Raw genomic sequence first — 23,990 nt, 5'->3', positions numbered from 1 at the left:
GCATTTTGAGTTGTATAGAAAAAACTATTTCTGAAGAGATTAAACAGCGTCATTTACATTTGATTTTCAATGAGCGGGTCACAAAGAAAACATCACATTGAATCACAGCTTGAAGCACCATACATAGGGAAGCTCATTATCTCAGGCATTTTACATATATCATCAAGACTCAATAAGCAATCACTAATCACCACCAAGTTTTTAATTGGCATGACCAGCATAAGGCGATTCAAGCCATCTAGACCAAATTTTAAGATCTTTCTTTTTTGATTTCCTGGCTATATATACATATTTTTAGTAGGGGTGAGCGGGTTCGGATTTCTGAAATCCGAACCCCCCCGAGCCCCCCCGATCCGAGTCCGATCCGAGTCAGGCTCGACTTTTCCCGCCTGACTCGGATCTGAAATCGAGGCAAAACGTCATCATCCCGCCTTCCGAGTCTCGCGGGTTTTGGATCCTATATAAGGTACCTGCGTCGGCGCCATTTTCTCACTCGGCTGTGGACAGTGAAGAGGGAGGGTGGGAGTTAGGGCTGGCTGGGCTGTGTAGTGTAGTGTAGTGTAGTGCAGAGTAGTGTTGTGCTGTGCTGTGCTGCGCTGTGCTGCTGTTGTCCACTACTTCAAAGTCCATAGGGGCTGGCTGTGTTGTGCTGTGCTGCTGTTGTTAATAGGGGCTGTGTCCACTACTTCAAAGTCCATAGGGGCTGGCTGGACTGTGTTGTGCAGTCAGTTCTCCATAGGGGCTGTGTCCACTCCAAAGTCCTGTGCAGTGTCCCAGTCCTAAAGGGGTGCTGTAGTGTTGTCCAGGGGGTGCTCTGTCCATCAGGGGTGCTCCCCCCAAGTGCTAAAAAAATTATATTTTTTGTGTGTTTGTGAATTGTGTGCGCAGTAGCCGCACGTGCATCAACAAAGTAGTGCCAAGCGTGCGCCTGTGTCATAAGTAAAGGGCCGGCTGGCTTGACCGTTAAAGGGTGCTGTAACCCCCAAAGTACACTCCAGTCCAAACCAAAAAAAAAATTATTTTCTGTGTTTGTGAATTGTGTGCACTGTGGCTGCACGTGCATCAACAAAGGAGCAGCGCCAAGCGTGCGCCTGTGTCCCATAAGTAAAGAGCCGGCTGGCTCATTTCTTAAAGGGTGGTGTAACCCACAAAGTGCACTACTCTCCAGCAAAAATAAAAAAAATATTTTCTGTGTTTGTGTGCGCTTTAGCCGCACGTATATATCAATATAACATAAATGGAGGACCAAACTTTCTCCGATAAAAATAAAATAGGGAAAGATCAAGAACCACTTCCTCCTAGTGCTGTTGCTGCTGCTGGGAGTTGTTCATCATCCCAGAGAGGAAGTAGGAACATCACTACTTTTACTAAACAATTGACCCTCCAACAGTCCCTAGCGATGAGGATGAAGTACGACAGCAGTCATCCTGAAGCAAAACGTATAACTGAGGCCTTGACTGCTATGTTGGTGTTAGACGTGCGTCCGGTATCCGCCATTAGTGCAGTGGGATTTAGACAATTGATGGAGGTAGTGTGTCCCCGGTTCTAAATCCCGTCTAGATTCCACCTGCATCCTCAAAGCAGCAGCGACAAGCGTGCGTCTGTCTGTTAAAGGGTGGTGACACCCTCAAAGTGTGCTACTCAAACAATAAAAATATTGTTCTTTTTTTTTCTGTCTTTGTGAAATGTGTGGGCTGTAGCCGCACCTGCATCCTTAAAGCAGCAGCGACAAGCGTGCGTCTGTCTGTTAAAGGGTGGTGACACCCTTAAAGTGTGCTACACAAACAATAAAAATATTGTTCTTTTTTTTCTGTCTTTGTGAATTGTGTGGGCTGTAGCCGCACTTGCATCCTCAAAGCAGCAGCGACAAGCATGCGTCTGCCTGTTAAAGGGTGGTGTAACTCTCAAAGTGCTCCAAAAAATAAAAAACTATTTTTTTAATGTGTTTGTGACTTGTGTGCGATGTAGCCGCACTTGCATCTTCAAAGCAGCAGCGACAAGCTTGCGTCTGTCTGTTAAAGGGTGGTGACACCCTCAAAGTGTGCTACACAAACAATAAAAATATTCTTCTTCTTTTTTCTGTCTTTGTGAATTGTGTGGGCTGTAGCCGCACTTGCATCCTCAAAGCAGCAGCGACAAGCGTGCGTCTGTCTGTTAAAGGGTGGTGTAACCCTCAAAGTGCGCTCCACAAACAATAAAAATATTCTTCTTTTTTTTCTGTCTTTGTGAATTGTGTGGGCTGTAGCCGCACTTGCATCCTCAAAGCAGCAGCGACAAGCGTGCGTCTGTCTGTTAAAGGATTACATCGGTGACAGCATCCAAGTAGGCATGTCAGACAGTCCGTACCTGTACTGGCAGGAAAAAGAAGCAATTTGGAGGTCCCTGTACAAACTGGCTCTATTTTACCTGAGTTGCCCCCCCTCCAGTGTGTACTCCGAAAGAGTGTTTAGTGCAGCCGGGAACCTTGTCAGCGAAAGGCGTAGGAGGTTGCTTCCACAAAATGTGGAGAAGATGATGTTCATAAAATGAATTATCAACTCTTCCAGGGAGAACAGCCTCCAGAATGTACAGAGGCACCTGTGGTTCCAGCGGGGACGAATTAATACTCTGTGAGGATGAGGATGTACACACTGAAGAGGGTGAGGAATCGGTGGATGAGGAAGATGAGGATGACATCTTGCCTCCGTAGAGCCAGTTTGTGCAGGGACAGATTAATTGCCAGCTTGTTTTGTGGGGGCCCAAACGAACCAATCATTTCAGCCACAGTCATGTGGCAGACCCTGGCGCTGAAATGATTGGTTTGTTTAAGTGTGCATGTCCTGTTTATACAACATAAGGGTGGGTGGGAGGGCCCAAGGACAATTCCATCTTGCACCTCTTTTTTTTCTTTGCATTATGTACAGTTTGGGGCCTAGTTTTTCAAACTGCCATCCTGTCTGCCACTGCAGTTTCATGCCTAGATGGGTCACGTGTTTGTGCCGCCCACTCGTGTCGCTTAGCATAGTCATCCAGCTACCTCGGTGCAACCTTTTGGACATAAAAACACTATTGTGAGGTGTGAGGTGTTCAGAATAGACTGGAAATGAGTGGAAATTAAGGTTATTGAGGTTAATAATAGCATAGGAGCAGAAAAACCTACAAATTCTGTGATTTTAGCTGTTTTTATGCTTTTTTTAAAAAAAATACAGATCCAAAACACAAAACCCAGAACCCAAAACACGGAAGGGTGGTTTTGGCAAAACCAATCCAGATCCAAAACACGAAGAAAGATCCAGATCCAAAACCAAAACACAGAACACGAAAAGTGGCCGGTGCACACCCCTAATTTTTAGTGTGAGATGACTGTGTTTACCAACGATAGCCATGCGCAGATGCTTGGGCCGCAAGGTGCCATCCATTCCCTCGCTATGCACACCATAGCTAGCATGCACATATATATAAATAATTTAGGGTATTTACCAATGGAATCTTCTTCAATATTAGCTAGAATACAGGATACTGGAGTGAGAACATCTTGTGGTATACCCATATCGGATATATTGCGGCACACTTCTTGCCAGAAAGTATATATCTTTGGACACTGCCACATAAGATGCCAAAAAGTACCCTCCGGCAAGTTACATTTAGGACATTGTGTATTTGCCCTACCCCCGATTGCATGTAGCCTAGTAGGTGTCATATATACTCTGTGAAGTATAAATAACTGTATATGCTGAAATCGAGCAGATACTGTGGCATTACGCGGACTATATAGGACCTCCTTCCACGCTTCATCAGAGAGTACACCGTTCACCCATTTTTGTCTAATATGTGCTAGATCTGAATCATGATGTCCATCCAATAATTTAGTATATATAATAGAAATCAGACGGTGGTAACCTACAGATGACAATATTTTAAGCTGTGAGTCCCGGAGAAGCAGAGGAGCCCCACCAAATTGAGCATTAAGTGCATGTCTGAGTTGAAGGAATCTATAAAAGTATTTCCCAGGGACTTTAAACTCATCTTGAAGTTGCTGAAATGATTTCAGATACCCTTCTCGGTATATAAGAAAAGCTTTTAAGAAGGCCCCCAGACCACCTATATAATTTCACCACTCATATTAACAGCACCATGTGGCAGATGAGTACTGAATCTCTAAGCGAATTCCAGCGTCTCATCTATGAGTTGCTCATCAGGGCGCTGCGTAACAATCTATATCCAGCTACCAATATTGGTGACTCTGTGCCCTTCCCACCTGCCCCAACTGCCTCTGTGATGCCTCCATCCCAGGCGTAGCCTACTCCACCACCCACTAACCCTCCCACCGCAAGCCAGGCGATATATAGTGCCCTTTTAGATGTGGATGATGAAAATCCAGGGTTTTACAAAATGTAAACTTTGATTGTTGTTGTTGCCTGCAGTATCCCCAAATGTTATCACTTCCAATACCCGCCGTATGGTATACAGTGGTGATGATGCTGATTGGACACGGTCAATACACACATGGCACAAGGACAGATTGTTGGGCCATAATCTGTCCTTGCGCCATGTGGGTATTGGCCTATTCAATCCGACATCTGACCCACCATATACCATAGAACAGGCTAGGTATTGGGACTGTTAAAATTTGTGGATAATGCAGTTCTACATTATAAATATTTTTACATTATAACTGCATATAGGAGCTTTCTTAAAGAACACAATTGCTAAGTTATTTATTCCATGTTAGGAATGGCAATGTTTATACTGTGGTCATAAAGACAGTTTTATCACCTGCAGCCATATTAGCTGAAATTTAAACCAGTTTTAAACTGTTTATACAGCACTTTTCTACATTTTCAAGAAAAAAAATACAAAATAAACATTTTTATTTATTTCACAAGAAACAAATGTGTAGGTTTTTTTTTTCTTACCTTGCAAAACTGGCACTGCAGCACTTTCACAATAGCCTTGCAGGCCTCAATGATGATCACAGCCAAAGCCTAAGTGAAAATAATGGTTCTAAACTTCAGATCTTCCAGTTACCGTCCAGTAGCCAAATACCTCAGGGTAGCCACCAGCCTCTCCTCAGCAGGGATAGCCCTCCGCAGTTTATGATAGTGCCTCCACCCAGATTATATTTGATGCTGCTTTCTTGGCTAATCTGGGAAAACCTATGATGAGAATATGTGAACGTATGTATTGCTGTGCTATATATGAAATGTCAGTGCAATGCATAGCAATACATATTTATTATTTATACTTATACCACTCTATGGGGTCTATTTACTAAGCAGTGTTAGGAGAAGTGAAAAGTGATAAGGTGCCAGCCAATCAGCTCCCAACTGTCATTTTTCAAACACAGCCTGTGAGATGGCAGTTGGGAGCTGATTGCCTGGCACCTTATCACTTTTCACTTCTCCTAACACTGCTTAGTAAATAGACCCCTATGGGCGGAATTCAATTCTCTCCAGCCCCTAATGCGCCTAACAGAGCTATTCTATTCTTGCTCCTGTCGGGTGCGATCAGCTGCCAAGCGCTACATTTCAGCTCGCAGCCCCTGGGGGATGAGAGCTGAAATGTGCGAAAAGTGACATGTTTGGGCGCCCAAACATCACTTTTCGCGATCGCGTCCAGCACTTTGGTCGGGTTTAGCTGCTTTACGCGGCTAAACCTGACCTCTATGGGCACGATCAGCGTGAAATTCTGGCACAATTGAATAGCGGCCCGCGATCTCCTGTCACTTTAGACGGGAGATGCGGGCCGTGAAATCAATTGAATTCCGCCCTATGTCTTCTTTCATGTTCTTGCGTTGTAATCCACTCTGACACACCTTTTCCGGTAAGTAAACCACATTTGTAAATTCAGCTACTAGTTTGTAAAGAATAACAACACACACAATTGCAATAAAGCATATACTTTCTTATTGTATTCTTTTGAATTCCATAGGATATATTGTATAATTAAATATAAGAAGCTTCCATCACAATTTATACAAATACATATGTGAATTAACCTTTACTCCCCCCTCTCTAACATCCAGTATAAAATGATGGTGTACAGTCCCAGAGAAGTAAATTACTGCCAATTTAGAGTTCAATAGTCCAATATATGCTTCCCAGCAGTGAGACAATAACTAATGCAGTCCTTTAACAGTGTATGCAATATAGCTCTCCACAATTTTAATGCAGCCTGTGGAGGTTTGACACTCTTTTCCCCCAAGTATATTGTTATAGGCTTAAATAAAGAGAGGCAGAAGTCAAAGCCAAAAGTTTATATGTGAAGTGGTTAATAACCCCTTGATGTTAGGTTGCTGAATAATAACTTTAAATCTATCACTGTCTCTAGTAGTTATTACTTGCACAGGCAATTATTTTGCAGCTCCCAATCCATTGAGTGCAGAATGAGTTACTCTGTTATTAGAAAGGACTGGATCTGTTATAGAATTATACTATATAACACCGAAACCCCTTTTCTTCTCCCCCAGAACTTTCTTTTGCTTCAATGGTTTCTAGTCATTTGGTAGATGACTTATAACAAACCGTGCTGTACTTATGACTTTATTCCTATAAGGATTCCCACATGCCTCACGTTTCTACTGTTTAGACTTGTAGCTGATCCTCTGAGTCAGCTGCTGTCTATAATATAATTATGGGTGTATTCCAGATAATGTGAGGGTTACTCACTACATATGTATAGCGCTGTTGCTATACTTAATGATATCCCTGTGTGTTTTCACTGACACTGTCACTGTCACTGTAATTGGCTGTATTCAATATGTAAGGGTGCAGCCAGGACAATAACGACATGTACCTCAGCCAGCCCGGCCTCCGTATCAGCTGCTTCCCGGTCTGTCACCTGTCATCTGCAGCTGTAGGACCCGGAAACCACGCCTCTGAAGCCTCTGGCTTCCTATACTGCCGGGGACCACTCCACGCTATAGCTGCCAGCGTCTCACCACTGCCGCTGCATCAGCCTTCACTCTGGTTGGCCAGACTCTCTGCACAGCCACAGCTGCTGCCGGTAATCTCAGCACTGCACCGTTTAGAGACCTCTCCCATGCGGCTCCGGATGCCCTTCTCTGGCCGTGATCCACCTGACTCCCGGCTGCCGTTTCATACAGCTCTGAGGCAGCACTACAGGTAAGTCAGGGGACTTGGCTTGGAAGGGCGAACATCTGACTGACTCAATCGCCACTGCCTCTCCCTCACCTCACCCAGGTGACCTCCTTCTCTCCCGCCTGTATCACGAACCCTTCATCTTCTCGAGCCCCTTCTAGTACCTTCCACCTCTCCTATGCTATAAGCCCCTACCCTGCATGCTCAATGCCCTGACCTTGACTTCTACCTCCCTGTACAAAGAATACAAGTTACACACATGTCTATAAATACATTTATACATTTTACAATATATTTATAGTTTACAATATATGTATATATTGACAACAACAAATCATAGTGTACCCCCCTAACTAAACCACTACATTAGTATCCTGCTTCTGGATAAACGGGGTCAGCAGACGCAGCAACTCCTGGACATGGCATCATCCATGTGCAGGTAGTTGCGATAGTCATACGGATTGTTCCCCCGAATCTCCATCAGCAGGGACATGTGAGAACGACTCTCCCTCTACAGCAGCCACTCCTTGGTCCAGCATGCTCTTCTCCTATGCTGGGCCCTCTCCTTCATCACCTTCACTCAAGCATAAGCGACCATCACTCTATACCGATAGGGATCCATCAGCACAGAATACATGATAGAATGCAGCAAAAACACACTTTGTTGAGCCAGGTAAAACAAGGTATAGCCCAATGTACAGCATTCAGCAGGTATACACCAAGCCTCACTAGTCACAGAGCAAAATGGCGCCTGCTTTATATACCCCCTACTTAAGCCGGCCCATTATTTAATATTTTTTTAAATCTGCCCAATCATCGTGATGTGTTTGTTAAGCTAACAATTTATCATGTACGATCTCACGATTTGGTCATCGGACACGATGCATGATAGATCGTGAGATCGTGGGTCAATTTGGAAAGTGTTTGCTCCAAATCGGGCCCACGACTGCTGGGGAGCTGCCAGGGAGAGTTCAAGGGAAATTGGACACGATTACGGATCATGACCACTTCGCCTAGTGTGTAGGCACCTTAAGGCTTCGGTGGGAAACAGCTAATATAGCTCTCCATCATTGTCCCGGAGGCACCTATTCCTGGTAGAGCAGGACATCCATCATGCATGGTTGCTAATCATCAATGATTTTCTGCCTTTGGTTTTCACCATCGCTGGGAAGGGTCCAATGTGTTAAAAACCTTGCCAATCTACAACCTGGCACTTTAGAAATCATGGTGAAGGGGACATGTGTGAGAAAAGCTCCTGCATGCACATACAAATATCAGGGTGAGTATGACACATACAGATATAAGACAAATAAAAAAGATTTTAAAATTTAAAGAATAATCTAAACCAGGGGTTCTCATCTCAAACCCTAAAGCTGGCCATACACCAGACCAGCTTTCCTCCAACCATCCAACTAGTTGGTTGGTTGGAGTGAAAATCTGGTAATGTATGGGAGTAACTGACAATCAGCAATTTGCTACCACATACCAGAAAACACACAAAAAGGTCATTCAGGTAAGTCGGTTAAATCTGTTTGATTTAAAAAAACTTGTCTGAACAACAGCTTTCATCCGTTCTCCGGTATTTGGGAGCAAATGGCTGATTGTCATTTACTCCCATACATTACCAGATTTGCACTCCAACCAACCAACTAGCTGGATGGTTGGAGGAAAAATGATCTGGTGTATGGACAGGTAAAGCTGGCCATACACGTCCAGATAAAACGCCTGTCACACTGACTGACATTTTATCTGGCAGCCTGCCAGCTTGCAGATGTCTGCTGCATACACTATGAGATATCTCGCAGTGTATTAGTCCCAACATCTGCACTCCGCCCCCGGGGGAGTAGACATTTCCCTGTTCCTTCCATGGGAAGGAACACAGGAAATGTCTGTCTGTCAGCCGTGGCTGGGCATACACTGCCCGATGCGGCTGACATTTTAACTCCTAAATATCGCATCGGACAGGCATGCTGGACAATCTGGCATGCCAGACAGAGTGATATTTAACCCTCGGTTACCCGCACACATGCTACAATTCTTGGGGTGATCCACGGTTATTGGGCGAATCGCCCCGATAATTGTAGTGTGTATGGCCAGCATTAGTATTCCCAACAGATTATGTTTTGAGGATATCTGCCTGTGTAAGCAGATGGGATAATTGCTGGCCCAGCAACATAGATTAACTCACATGTGCTTGATTAAAAAAATCCCCAAAAACATGAACTTTAGGGGTACTTTAGGACTGGAGTTAAGAACCACTAATCAAAATGTAATATTTAGCAGAGTTTCCCAAAGAGTTTCCGTAAGCGTCGGGGTGCCAGCATCATCAAGTGCGTACACACGCATTCGGCAGCATGTCCCTCATTAACGATGATGTGCAGGTCCGACTGGCGATGTCGCTGAGGACACGTGGTAACGCACATCGTCAGCAACATAGCGGGTACACACTAGACCAGTGATTCCCAACCTCGGTCCTTAAGGCACACTAAAGCTGGCCACACACTAGACCAACTTACATCCAACCAGCCAAATTGTTGATTGGTTGGAATGAAAATCTGGTAATGTATGGGAGTAAATGATGATCAGCAATTTGCTCCTAAATGCCAGAAAACAGATGAAAATGGTCGTTCAGATACGTTTGTTAAATGTTTGATCTAAACTATTTGTTCAAACAACAGTTTTGGTCCATTTTCCAGCATTTGGGAGCAAATTGCTGATTGGTTGGAATGAAAATCTGGTAAGGTATACAATCAACTAGTTGGCTGGTTGGACAGATAATCTTTAGATGTGTGGCCAGCTTTACAGTCCTGGTTTTAGTGATATCCATGCTTGAACACAGGTGGTTGAATCAAAATAACTAAGGTACTAATTAAGTCACCTGTGCTCAAGTGTGGCTATCCTTAAAACTTGGACTGTTAGTGTGCCTTGAGGACAGTGGTTTGGAACCCCTGCACTAGACGGTGTGCCCGATATGTCGTCTGATCCGGCCGGATCGGACGATCTATCATATCTAGTGTGTACCCGGCATAAGGGGCTGTGCTGCTTGGGCTGTGTTCATCTTTAAGGGCCTGTACTCAGTGGCGTCACAAGGAGAGTTCGGGGGGTGCGGGCCGCACCCGGGTGTCACCCGCCGAGGGGTGACACCAAGGTGCAGACTCCCCCTCTGGTGATAGGAGCCGGGTGCTGCACTGTAGAATTACATGCAGCACTCGGCTCCTGTCACACTGAGGGAGCCAGCACTACAAGCACACTGGTCCCAGGGGGCAGCCCGCACCTCCTGGACCCCCCCCCCGGAGACACTAAAACCAGGGTTCAGGTGTGTGGCCCCGCCCCCACATGCAAGGTCACGCCCACTTGTCCCAAGGTCCCGCCCCCTTTCTCCGGCACGCGCGGCTATGCCGCGCTCATTCGTGTACATCCGCACCGGGTGCAACTAAAGGTAAGGATGCCACTGCCTGTACTGCTGGGTCTGTGTCCATCTCAGGGGCTTTGCTGTGTCCAGTCCCCTTAGTCTAATTAATCTAATTCCATCACAGTGGTGCTGCACTGACTACGCAGGCCCCACTTACTGTGTTCACAGTGTGTCTCCATATTTGACAGCAGAAAAAAGTAAAAAACTTAAAACAGTGAAAAAAAATAAAAAAGGTAAACAAATAAAAATTGTTGCATTTGTTTATACTGTGCTCTGCACCCAGTACGCTGTAGTACCGCAGAGCGTGTATGTAAAAGGGGTCTGACTACATGCAGCTGTAAGGTGGTCAAAATTTACTGGAAAGTAATGTTATTGAAGTTCATAATAGTCTATTAGCACAAAAAGGGCCAAATTATGTGATTTTAGTAAATTTTAATAAACAATCCAAAACAAGTCACAGCGGTTTGGCAAATACAAATTCAAAACCGGACGACGAATCAGAGCCAAATCTAAATCCATCAAAAATTCTCCGGCGCACATCTCTAGTTCTGGATAGCATTTCTGCCTAACAGCAGTGAGGTCACAAGTTTGATTCTCAACTAAAGTAGTAGGAAATGTAAAAACACACACAAAATCGGGCGCTCCAGAAATAACTGAAAATTACAAATTTAAATACAGCTCACCACTGTGGGGTAATCAAACCCCCCAAAAAACTAACAAAGACTGTTTAAGAAGGTGTGGGAGCGCTAAAAGATTTGGAGCTGTGGCACATAAAGTGTAGAGATATCAATGTAAATATATACACATTTATTAACTCGACAGCATAAATCAATAAATATTAAAAAACAATATACACGCAATTGTTGGAAGATGTATCTTGTAAATCAGCGAGTAAATCAACACATAAATAAAGATAAAAAGGATGATGAAGAGAATGATCTAGATCAGAATAGTCTTAAATAGTCTCTGAGTTGTAGAAAAAAATGTTTTTGTACAGAGTCTTATTAGGTCTTAAAAGAAAAAATATGAATGACCATAGAATTAAAAATAGAAATTTTAATTCTATGGTCATTCATATTTTTTCTTTTAAGACCTAATAAGACTCTATACAAATACACTAGTAGGAAATGTAAATGTAAGCTCGACTGGGGCAGGTATGTATGTTAATGAGTAAATATTCCCTGTAAATCTGTGTAATGTGTGTGCCACATGAATAGCTGTTAATAATAATTATATATATTTTGTCTTTTTTTGGGGGGTGGGGGGGGGTTCTAAATCTGCCTCAAGAGCGGCCTACCCCTGAGTCCCAGGCCAGCATTGGAATACTTCAGAGTACAGTTAGTGGGAAGATGAATGAAGAGACAGATGCCAATGAGAGGTCAGACAATTTATTTTAAGAAATGCCAATGTTCTACAATTTACTTTTGGTGTCTTCATTTTTTTTTGTCAGAGTTTTAAGCTGTGGGTGAGGTATGTTCCCAGGGCGTAGTGGTGGGTGAGGGGTATTTCTGCAGGTGAGGTACAGTATGGTCCCAAGGATTAGTGTATAGTTGCTGGCTTTCTGGCTGCTCCCTCTGGGCAGGGTCAGCCAGGTCTGCACAGCCAGAGAGCATGCAGAGGGGTTTTGTGGTGCTACATAGGGTGTGGTATGGGGGTAGCAGGCAGTGTGAGGGCATGGTGGCACAATTGTGCCATCGTGGCCATGCCCCCCTCTATACAATGCATAGGTTACCGGGATTGCAGAGTGGGAGACATGGCTCCGATGATGCGATTCAGCATAAATCTTGTCATCTGCCTTTCGAACCACCTACTTTACGCTGTAAGTAGACTGTTGGGGATGGGTGACGGCAGACTCCAGGATAGATGCTCACTTTTCCAGTCACCACCCAATTTTCGGTAGACTCCCAGCCATTGTGGGAGAGTAGGCAAGTATGGATTAGTGGTTGGTGAGATATGGTGTCAGGTGGTGGTGGTGAGTGAGGGGTATTTTATTGGGGTGGTAGTAGTGAGTATGAGATACCGCACTGATGGATGGGAGAGAGGTTTGTCAGAGGGTGGGTAGTGTACTGTATTTGGTAAGGGGTATGTATGGTGAGTGAGGTGTGGAGTCAGGCAGCAATAATTACAGCTGAGCCTGCACTCAGTCTGTTTGCGTCTCTGCTATTCACTCCTCCATGCATTCTCCTTTTAACAGTGAAAATATTCTGGGCATCACAAGATTTCTGAAGGCGACCCTACACTAATATAGCGTCTCACCCTCCAAACATTTCAGTGTTTACACTGATGGCATCCTTATTTAGACAGGAGTGTATTTTTACAGTTTGATATATATATATATATATATATATATAATGTAGGTTATATTCCAGTGGTTGGGATGCTGGCTCTCAGAATGCCGGTGCTGGAGTCCCGACACCAGTCGCGGTGTCAGCATCCCGACGGTAGGTATTGGGTTAGGTTTAGTCACTAGGGGGAGGGTTAGGTTGCAGGGGGGTAAGGTTAGGTTTAGGCTGCGGGGAGGGAGGGTTAGGTTTAGGGGTAGCGGTAGGGCTAGTGTTTGTAAACTTACCTGCAGGTGTCGGCTTTGTAACCCAGTCGGGGTGCCGGCGTCGGGATTCTGACTGCCAGGATGCCGAGTGCTTGCATTCTGTACCCAAACTATATATATGTATTACTCCAATTATCCGGCATTTGTGTGTAGTAACTGCAATTTTATTGCTCCCGTGCCTTCCAAGGGTCGGTAACCCGATTTACTGCAGCAAGTTTGCGGCACTTGGAGACTTGTAGTATAGGTAGAATGCCTTTTATTGTCCTATGTTTCGAGGATAAGCCCGTCATCCGGGAAAAAGCATTTTTTTTCCCCCTGATGACGGGCTTATCCCCGAAACGCAGTATAGTTAGAAGGGAATTGGTATGAAATACCGCCGGCTGGTGGTTCGATTCCCTGCAGCGGCAGCCCGACATCAGCAGAGATCCCGGCAGCGGAAGCCCGACAGCGCTGGAAATCCCGATCGTGGATAGGTAAGTATTGTCTAACCTAACCCCCCTAACCCTAACCCGCCTTAGGGGTGCCTAACCCTAACCTCCCCAAGTGCCTAACCCTAACCACCCCCTTCCCCGCTGCCTAAACCTAAGTCCCCCGGGGGGGTGCCTAACCCTAAGTCCCCCCCCCCGGAGTGCCTAACCATAACCCTCCCTCCCCCTAGCCTAACCCTAACCCGACCGGGGGGGAGCCTAACCCTAAGTCCCCCCTCGGGAGCCCTAAACCTAACCCTCCCCACCGCGGCTGTCCGCTCACGGTGTTCGGCATCACTACGATCGGGATGCCGGGTGCCGGTCTCCCGGCGTCGGGGAAATGCCGGGTATCTACATCTAGACGACCAGCATTTCACCCTTGCCGGGATATGACAGTCGAGAAGCCAGCTGCCGGTATTTAAATGCCTTTATTGTCCTACAAGTCTCCAAGTGCCGCCAACTTGCTACAGTATATATATATATATATATATATAAATTCAAGAATTGTGGTTGAAAGATTAAGGGGTAATTTATATGTTAAATATAATGAGACCTATATAGAGCTGTAGCTAAGGTGGTGTGATATGTGCCACCACCAAGTGTGACTACAATTCCATTTACCAGATGTTCTGTCTCACCAAGGGCACTAAAATTCATAGTTACAACTCTGTGCCCAACTGTCCTGATTTAGACAGAACAGTCCCGATCCTGAATTCAGGACTTCATTTCCCCAGTGCAAGAATATTGGGAGGTATTTCCTTCTTATCAGTACTCTGCACAGCTTGTTGGCCATGCTCCCATGATGCGGCACTGCTGCAGGCATGCCACCAATTATGTGATTATTAAGAGCGCTGTAAATCAAGCAAGCCCTGTGGATCTCCGGAGGGAGGTGCCGGCAACTAGGGAATGTCTATGATGACGTCGGGCATCCTGATTGAAGCAGGACGCCGATGGCGTGCCCGGTCATGCCCCTATGCATTTGAGTGACCGCAATCTCACGGTGTTTGAGCACTGCTAGATTCCTTCTTTACTGAGACTCACTGCAAATTACAGGGTGATGGCTGTCTCTTATTAGATAAGTAGTTAAACTAGGATTATTACTTTTGGTAGTTAACCTGGTGATGTATGGTGGTCTTATAGCATTGTTATGTGTATATAAGCAACTTTACTGCACTATTTCTTTAGGAATTTAGGCAGTAACATACATTGTTTGGTACTAAAGGTTCTTTGTTTGCCTTTGGTTTTTGTGCAAGTGAATGTGGATTTCAGGAGTCCAGTTTATTTTTTTGCATTTAAACAAATAGGTGATTTAGAGTCTTGTTAAGCCTCCTCATTTTTTTGTCATTTCAGAAGCAGTGGTTGGTATTCTGCGTAAAAACAAAACAAAAAACACCCCTTTGTTTTTTTTCTATTTTAACGGAACTACACTTTTTCCAGACGAATTTAGGTATTTATCTGTATTGGTTAGAGTTGTTTTGTCTTTCTCAGTATGGAGAAGCCAGACAAGGGTTCCAAAAAACAGGGATCAGTCACTTTTTATACTTATACAAAATGTGATAATAAGTTGCCAGTTTAGCTGAATAGCCGGTAATGCCTGATTGGGCCAGGTCTATGGCTGAGGCCATAGGTGAATTACATAACTCTCAGGAAAATTATATGTTACCTTGTACTCAAACTCCTAGTTTGTCTGATCCTTTCGTAGAGCCCAGTTGGGCCCAGGATATGGGATGATGTCTCGCTGAGATGGCAGTGTCCCTAAATAAAATTGTAACGTCAGTTGGGGCCACAGCCACTAAGAGATGTTCATGCCAGTCCTCAGTGGATTTTCCTGGAGATGAGGACTCAGCTGCCTCTTCTCATGAAGAAGCGGAATTGCATTATGACTGGGAAGACACCTCAAACTGGGAGGATGACACCCATTCTGATTCAGAGGTTTCTATGCTGATAGATATGGTCTGGGAGACTTTGCATCTATAGGAAACAGCTATAGCAGGGACTAGTTATATGTTTCTTCTAACGTTTAATGAAAGAAACTGATCTGTTTTCCCAGAATTTTCACATTTTGAAGAAATATTAAAAGAAGCTTGGTTAAAGCCTGGTTAAAACCTAATTCCAAATTTCATATGCTAAATAAATGTAAGTATCTTTATCCTTTTTCAGAAGAGGATACCAAGCTTTGGGAAATTCTACCAATGGTGGATGCTCCTATTGCTAGGTTGGTCATGAATACTGCTATCCCCACAACACAGTCTATAACACCTACGGATCCTATGGATAGTGATCGATCTATATCAGAATCTTCAACTGTCTAGCATCAGGCAGAGCTCATTATGTGTGTCAAAACTCTCATTCAGGGTATCCCTTGTTAAGCAACTGCTTGAAAGGAAAAAGACTGGAACCAAGCAAGTCTGTATTCAGGTTCCTCTGAGTATATTTTAAAAGTACACAGGTCTTTATAGGCGGTTTTACAAGCAAAATGATGTCATAGTATAAAATAACCAATTATCAGTAAGTACAAACATTCATTGTTAGTATTCATTACATTATTATCTGTACACGTAGGAGTGAACTGTTAGGTAGTCAAGGCAGTGGGCATGGGAACAGACATACAATGTTATCTCCAATAATTGCAAATCCTCCCTAAACTAGGATGGTCACCAAAACCTGGCTACAGCTGAATTCAGAATTAACACTTATGAATAACTCTTCTTAAAGACACACCATCCTGTTACAAAATGGAGTCTATATGTGGATAGCTTAATATCAGATTCCTCAATAGGAAGAATGAGGCTGTACTTAAATCTATATTCACCTTGTCAGGAGTCTCAGTGCAGCCTGTTCTGGCCAGCACCTGGGTGATAAAGACTATCAATTCCTGGATGGCCCAGATGATTGCTAGGTTTCAATCAGAGGATTTGTCTGAAGCTAGTTCTTTAGCTGATCAAATTGCAGAGGCTCTGACCTATATAGGTGATGATTTAATAGACACTATTAACCTACAGTCTCATATTTCTGCTTTAGCCATTTCCACCAGACGTACTCTATGGCTTAAAACATGGAAGGCAGAATTGAATACGGGCCATAGAGTCCAAGCATGCTTTAGAGGCATTGCCATTTGAAGGAGGTGTTCTGTTTGATCCCGATTTAATGAAACTTATTTCTCAGGTCACAGGAGGTAAAAGTCCTTACCTTCCTGTATCAACACCAAAACCAAAATCTCCTAGGTTTCATTCCTTTTGGACCCAAGGCAGGGGAAGCTTTCAGGCCTTTCGGGGTATGCTTAGGGTCCCCATAGAGCAGTGGTTTTCAAACACTGCCGTGGCACACTAGTGTGCTGTGAGCGTTGTCAAGTGAGGTCAGTGCAGTCAGAGCTGACTTTACTTGTACTGCTGGCCCGGGCAGTGCTGGACTCTTCAGGGAGGCACAAGCATGCCTGGGCAGTGACCTATGGAGACACGCACTGCTCCTAGCCCTGCACTGTGTGCTCAGTCTCTGAGCAACTCCAGCCGATGAGGGACAGGACAAGGACTACAGTGAGCCTTCTCAGCTGGTTATTTTATTTTTTCTGTGGGGGCAATATGATTGGTTTTTTTTCTGTGGGGGCCAGCCAATGTGATAATTTTTTTCTGTGGGGGCAATGTGTGTGTTTTCTCACGGTGGGGACCATTTTGTTTTATTTTTTTTTCTGAGAGGTCATTGTGGTTTATTTTTTCTCTGTGGGACCCAATGTGTTTGTTTTTGTTCTGTGGGGGCCACTGTGTTTTATTTTTTTCTGTGGGGGGCAATGTGTTTGTTTGTTTTTCTGTGGGGGCCAATGTCTATTCTTTTTCCTGTGGGGGACCAATTTGTGAGTGTTTTTCCTATGGGGGCCAATGTGTGTGTTTTTTTCCCTTGAGGGACTGATTGTGTGCCTTAGAAATTTTAAAATCTTGTTCGGTGTGCAACAAGTTGAAAAAGGTGGAAAATCACTGCCATAGAGGTGCCTTCTGGGGGTGTGGTGTCCCCTGGCACTCGTCGCCCTGCTACTAATCCAGCAGGTCAATCTACATGACTGTCACTGGACTGGGACCCGACCTCTGGTGGAAGGCCGCTTACTCAGATTCAATCCAGCTCAGATTTTTGGATAAGTGGACTGGTAACCAGGACTTACTGTATATGTTAGATTTGGAGAGTCCTGTTCCAGAAAGATTTTTTTCCACTCCTCTTCCTGTGGATGGTTGCAGAAAGGCGGCTCTCATAAAGGCAATTTCTGCACTCTCCAATTCTCATTTTGTCCCATACAGGTATCTTAAATGAATGGTGCTACTACTGAACTGTGGAGATTATCACCCACATTTATAAAGGCTTGGACAGGGAGTGATAAAGTTCTGGGAGATAAAGTACCAACTGCGTAGGTACTGCATAGGAAACTGGGATGGAGCTTTGGCCCTAGAAGGTACAGTAAAATACTGTATACAGTATAATTCACCAATAAACTGTTCACTATTCCACAGTAAAAATTCCTTAAAGCAATGATACACTGTGCTGTATATAACTTTTTTTCCTGTTCACAGGATATATCCCATGATAAGAGATATGAATAAAGAAAAAGAGTTGAACAGGCACGTCGGTGGATTGAGAGTGGTGAAACATTTGACAATGTCATTTTCACCAATGAGAGGTTCTCCAGAATGTCTTTCTGTAAGCATCAACCTGCCCTCCCAGTAGAGCTCCCAGCTCACCTGCCCTCCCACCTCACGGCACAGCTCACCTGCCCCCTCACAGCACAGCTCCCAGCTCACCTGCCCTCCCACCTCATGGCACAGCTCACCTGCCCTCCCACCTCACAGCACAGCTCCCAGCTCACCTGCCCTCCCAGCTCATATCACAGCTCTCAACTCATCTGCTCTCTCACCTCCCAACACAGCTCCCAGCTCATCTGCCCTCCCACCTCACAGCTCACCTGCCCTCCTACCTCCCAGCACAGCTCCCAGCTCAACTGCCCTCCCACCTCACAGCACAGCTCCCAGCTCACCAACCCTCACATCTCATGTACCCTCATACCTCCAATTACAACTCCCCTGCCCTCCCATTACAGCTAACCGCTCACCTGCCCTCACGCCACAACTAAAAGCTCACCTCCAAGTCCCTCGCAGGTCATCTTCCAGCACACACCATTCCGCTGATCAATGCCGCGCTGCACTCGGCTGACCAGAGCTGCACCCTGCTAACAAGTGCCGCTCTGCACTCTTCAAGTTCACCGGCGCTGCTCCCATCTCTTCTCCTCACTGCTTGTCGGCGCAACATATTGAATTTAGCTCCAGCCGCGGACCGGCAGCCAATTAGGGCTGGCCATGTGGCCGACCCTGATTGGCTTGCGGCCAGCGCCAAATTCAATATGCCGCAGGTCGCTGCTGATTGGCCACCGGTCCACGAGCCATGATTGGCTCGTGGCCGGAGCCAAGTGTAAACAGGCAGCGCAGCTGCCCACTTATTAACTAGCTCAGGGTCCGGGACAGTGACAGTCTCAGCGCCGTGTGCCGAAGTGAAGTGCCGGTATGACATACCGTTTCATACCGGCACACTTCGAGCACTGTATATATATATATATATATATATATATATATATATATTAAAACTGCTCCTGCTTACACACAAGTGTGTGTGTGTATATATATATATATATATATATATATATATACACACATACACACACACACACACATATATACATATATACATATACACACACATACATATATATAATTATATATATATACACATATATACATATACATACATATATATATATACACACATATACATGTATACATATATATATATATATATACTGTATATATACATATACTGTAAATATATATTGTGACCGGACGCCGGTCGTCCCTGGTCACGGGGTAGCGCTTTTGGACTCCCACTCACCGTCAGTGACCGCCTGTCACTGACTCTGCCCACTGTGCCGTGGGCGTTTAACGATGCTGCCACCACCAAACTCTACCATCGGCGTTTGGAACCGCTTTTTACGTACAATCAGGCTCCTACGTCGGCACCTGGAACCGCCTCTGCTGCGTATGCGTTTGACTAACTGCGGACACACCTCCTGTTTGGTGTCGGCTGTTCCCACCTGATCCCTCACAATGGACCAGGTCTGCACGGTAGCTTGGCAGAGGGCTTGAACTTGGAGACACGGAGCTCTTGCCCAGAATAGCAGGAGAACGGAATAGCGTTTTGCGCAATTCTGTTGGTCACAGGATTGAGATACAATTGAATTCAGGCAAGATGTTTATTGCTCAAAGTCTTAAAGAAGACCCTCCCTTCTGCCTGAAGGGGAATATCACACAGAAATCAAACAGCAATTCTCCACAAAGGATTTCCAAAGATGTACCACATACAGGAATCTTATCAGCAGCTCTTCTCCTCAAAGAAGTTACAGGGTAGTACACATACAGGGCTCACAGTCCCTCTTTTTATGTCATTCTTACACACAACATCACAGGGGGGCAAATCCACCATGTGTTCCTTCTAGCCAATCAGGCTATCTCAGAAAACATAAATTAACAACATATTACATTTCAAAGGAGTCTCTCAATATCCTCCTTCCTAATCCACCAACACAAACTGATTTATCATACATTATACTGTCTCCTAAAATGTTGATATAACATTTCACAGGAAATGGTAAATGACATTCATCCTTATCAATCAGTTTGGCATTTCCAACCTTAACACATTCAGCTTTTAGAAGTGACATCCAAAAGGATCTTCTTAAAAACAAATTGTCTTTTCAAAAGGAAGTTCTGTATCTGAAGTGTTTGGCTATATGACACCATTCACACCTTCAAACAGTAACCTTCCAGGCAGAGTTCACTGACCACAACATGTCTTCCTATTCATCAGACCTCCTGCTAGTTTCTGCAGACACAGAGGCTGGTCATGTCATATTCAGGCATATATTCAAGAAGTGCATTTTCTCTACAAAATATACATTTAAACCATATAGTGCATAGCCTATTAAATATACGTTGCTTCATGCACTAATGCATTGCAGATCAGCTACAGTGCATTACAGCAATACATATATACTTTAATACAGTTTATTATAAACCATGTGCAGTGTGCTTTTACACTGTCCTTTTAAAAATGGCGCAATGGTATGAGGGTTAATCCCCTCAATGCTTTGGCAGCCATTTTAATCACGTGTGGTCGGCCTCCGGCCACATATATATATATCACTGTGGCCAGCAGTGATCGGGACACATGGGCACTTGGGGAGGCGGAGCTGAGGCCGGAAAAGAGTGGGCGGGGGCGGCGGGGGACATGGCAGCAGCCGCGGCTATCAGAGCCGCTGCTGCTGCTCCTACACAGTGATCTCACTAATCACTGTGACTGTGTTCCGGAGCCGCAGCGGGTGGGTGTCCTGCTAGTGGCCCGGAGACATAGCAGCGGCGGCAGCTACAAGAGCTGCTGCTAGTACACACACACACAGTGATCTCACTGATCACTGTTCCAGAGCCCACCCGGAGATATAGCAGCGGTGGCTACCAGAGTTGCCGCTGCTGCTGCTTGTGCACAGTGATCTCACTGATCACTGTTTTCCGGAGCCGCAGCGGGTGGGTGTCCCGCTAGCGGCCCAGAGACATAGCAGTGGCGGCGGCTACCAGAGCCACCACTACTGCTTTTTGACAATCTGGCTGCCCGATCACTGCTGGCCACAGTGATCGGGACACAGCAGCAGCCGCCGCTACATGAGCAGTGGCTGCTGCTTCTAGGGGGGTGCCGCCGGGGCCCAATCACTGTGGCCAGCAGTGATCGGGACACAAAGGAGGGGGAGTGTAGAGGGACCAGCAGGTCCCTCTGAGGTGGGCGGCTGCTGGAAGTTAACTACATGAGGTGCGAGGTGAAGTCCGTCAGCGGGGACTTGCGAACGGGGTTTCGGGGACATCCGCGCGTGGAATCCCCCCTAAATTGAATTCCAACCTACACGATAATTAGCCTCGGGGTAAACCCCGCGGCTAATTGGATATGCCCCTAAGTGTAATCTTTTGTTCCGAATCAAGGATAGCCTGTAGGAGCTGTTCCATGGTGACCACAGGAGTCTCTCAAGATGGCACCTGGGTTCGGAAGCCGCAGGATCAGCAAGGTCACCAGCAAACTTTATACTGTAAAAGGATGGTCATCCACCTCCCCAGCAACTCAGAGCACTGTCCGGCATAAATATACTCCTAACAAAGGAAGCAGGAGAACCGTGAGGCCAAATAAAAGATGGCGGACGGGCCCGGGGGTCGCGGATTCACAGAAAACCACAGAGAACATTGGAACGACAGGAACAGGGTCCTCCAACTTCCCACCTGTCCAGGACACCGATCGGTATGGCAATATACTCAGCGCCTGAGCCAGGAGCTGTAGCAGCCGCCGGAGCAGAATCCAAGATGGTGCCTGCGGTGATGAGACGCTTCAGAGAGAGAGAAGCTTCTCCCACAGCACAGCAAACAGAGGGAACAGACAGTCCGAAGGATTCCATCAGCGTGGAGAGGTAAGTAAACAGCAATGTGCCGAAATATGAGTCTGGTCAGAAGGTACAGGATGATATTACCGGATATTTGGGCCCAGGAGCTGTAAAGTCAGCCTCCTACCCCTAGCTCGTCCAGGCCACCAAATTATAATGTACTTTTAGTACTAATTTTTTTTAGTACTGTTTTTTTTTTCTTGGCAACCATGGCCATAAATGCTTAGTTACCCATGGTACTTTTCCTGGTCTTGTGCCCTCTGTCAAAGCTGGATAATTGGCTGAGACAAGATCAGTTTAAAATGAGACCGCAAGACGCCATTTTGCGAATGGCCGCCTAAGCGCCATTTTAGATAAACTCACACTTTAGTACATGTGGCGATATTACTATCAGCATCATGCGATTGCATCTGTGACCGTCGCCATAAGTTACGGCGATTCATCAAAAGCCCATTTCATGACTTTACGTAGTTTGGGTACTCTGGATAAACTGTGTATATTATTATAATTCCTCTAAAGGATATATTTCAGAAATGGCTGTACAGTATGTCAAAATTGGATTGCATTAGCTAAACAGAGCAAATGGCCACGTGACAACTAGCTTGTGTAGGCAAGCTTCATGGACATAATGTCTGCTCTCACTCCTGGTGGCCCTGCTCGAATACAGCAAGAGGGTCGTTTGTAGCACCTTACATTAGCAGGCTTCCTACAATAAAATACCTTCAAAGCCAAGAGTGTTATCTGAGGTTTGGGTCTTGTAGCTGTGCTAATTTGCATCCACACAGGCCCTGGGAGAACAAAGACCAGTATTTTGGAGCCTGAAAAGGGTGGGGGCTGCTGGGGCATGAACAAGTCATGGAACTATAAGGCTCAGCATTCCACACTGCTAGGTGTTCACTTAGTTTAAGTGAGATTTAAGTGCACCATTTCTCATACACACATTAATACGCACAATTGCGCTGTTAACTAGTCGCATATTAGCGAATGCATAAGATCCTGTATGAAAACACTGTTTATTAGCTTCATGCGCACGCATCTGCCCCAAGTTAACTAGCGTCTTTACATCACACCCTGCATACTTACACATTACATATTCACATAAAAGGTTTAATAAGCTTTAAAGTATAAGATTTGTTTGTTCATTTAGCATAAATGCTGTGAAATAAAGATTATTTGGTAACTAAGGTTTTATACATGATAAGTAAGCCGTGATTGGTATTGTACTGATGCGTACTCTTTCAACAGTATTCCGGTACCATCTGTGTGGAGATCGCATCATGCATTCTCAACTTATGAACCGCAGAGACTTCAACCAACAAAATGTACATTATATGAACAACTGTTAGGATGTTGCATGAGGCAGGGAACCAGAGACCCCCAGTTGTTAGAGGCTGGGTTGTGTCTATTTGAATCAACCTGTTAAATGCCTTGTAACATATGCCCTCTCCTTTAGGACCAATGGTATTAGCAACAAACTTCTCTATTGTGTTGTTTATTTCTGGGGGGTATAAATATGTGTGCTCTGACTCTGGGTTCCTAGTCTGTGCTGAATGCTGATTGACGAGGGGTTTCTTGCTGATGCCTAACATCTGGACCAGAGAGCGCGGCGTATGTATAATTGTACTTGGATCTGTATAATCTCTTTGCGCTAAGATTATATGAGAATCATAGCGTGTAACTGCTGTACTTTTACTTGAATAATACTTTGTGCTTTGGAACCACAGATTCTAGGTCTGGAGTCTTTATTTACTGTATGACTGCGTATGCAAATTAGCGTCATCCTTAGAGGTTTATAGGTAGGATATTAGAAGGTATAGGCAGGGGTATATAGAGGTTCAAAGGCAGTATCCTTAACTCATGGATACCATTACAGTACTGTAGTACTGTATTGGGACCAAAAAATAAAATTTACAGTATAACATTACAGTGCAGTACATTGCTCTACTGTATATTATTAGAGGGTTATTATCCTTTATTTATA

The sequence above is a fragment of the Taudactylus pleione genome, unplaced genomic scaffold (genome assembly GCF_031769625.1).
Source record: "Taudactylus pleione unplaced genomic scaffold, aTauple2 ptg000366l, whole genome shotgun sequence".
NCBI classification, from domain to species: Eukaryota; Metazoa; Chordata; class Amphibia; order Anura; family Myobatrachidae; genus Taudactylus; species Taudactylus pleione.
This window is presented reverse-complemented; position numbering follows the sequence as displayed.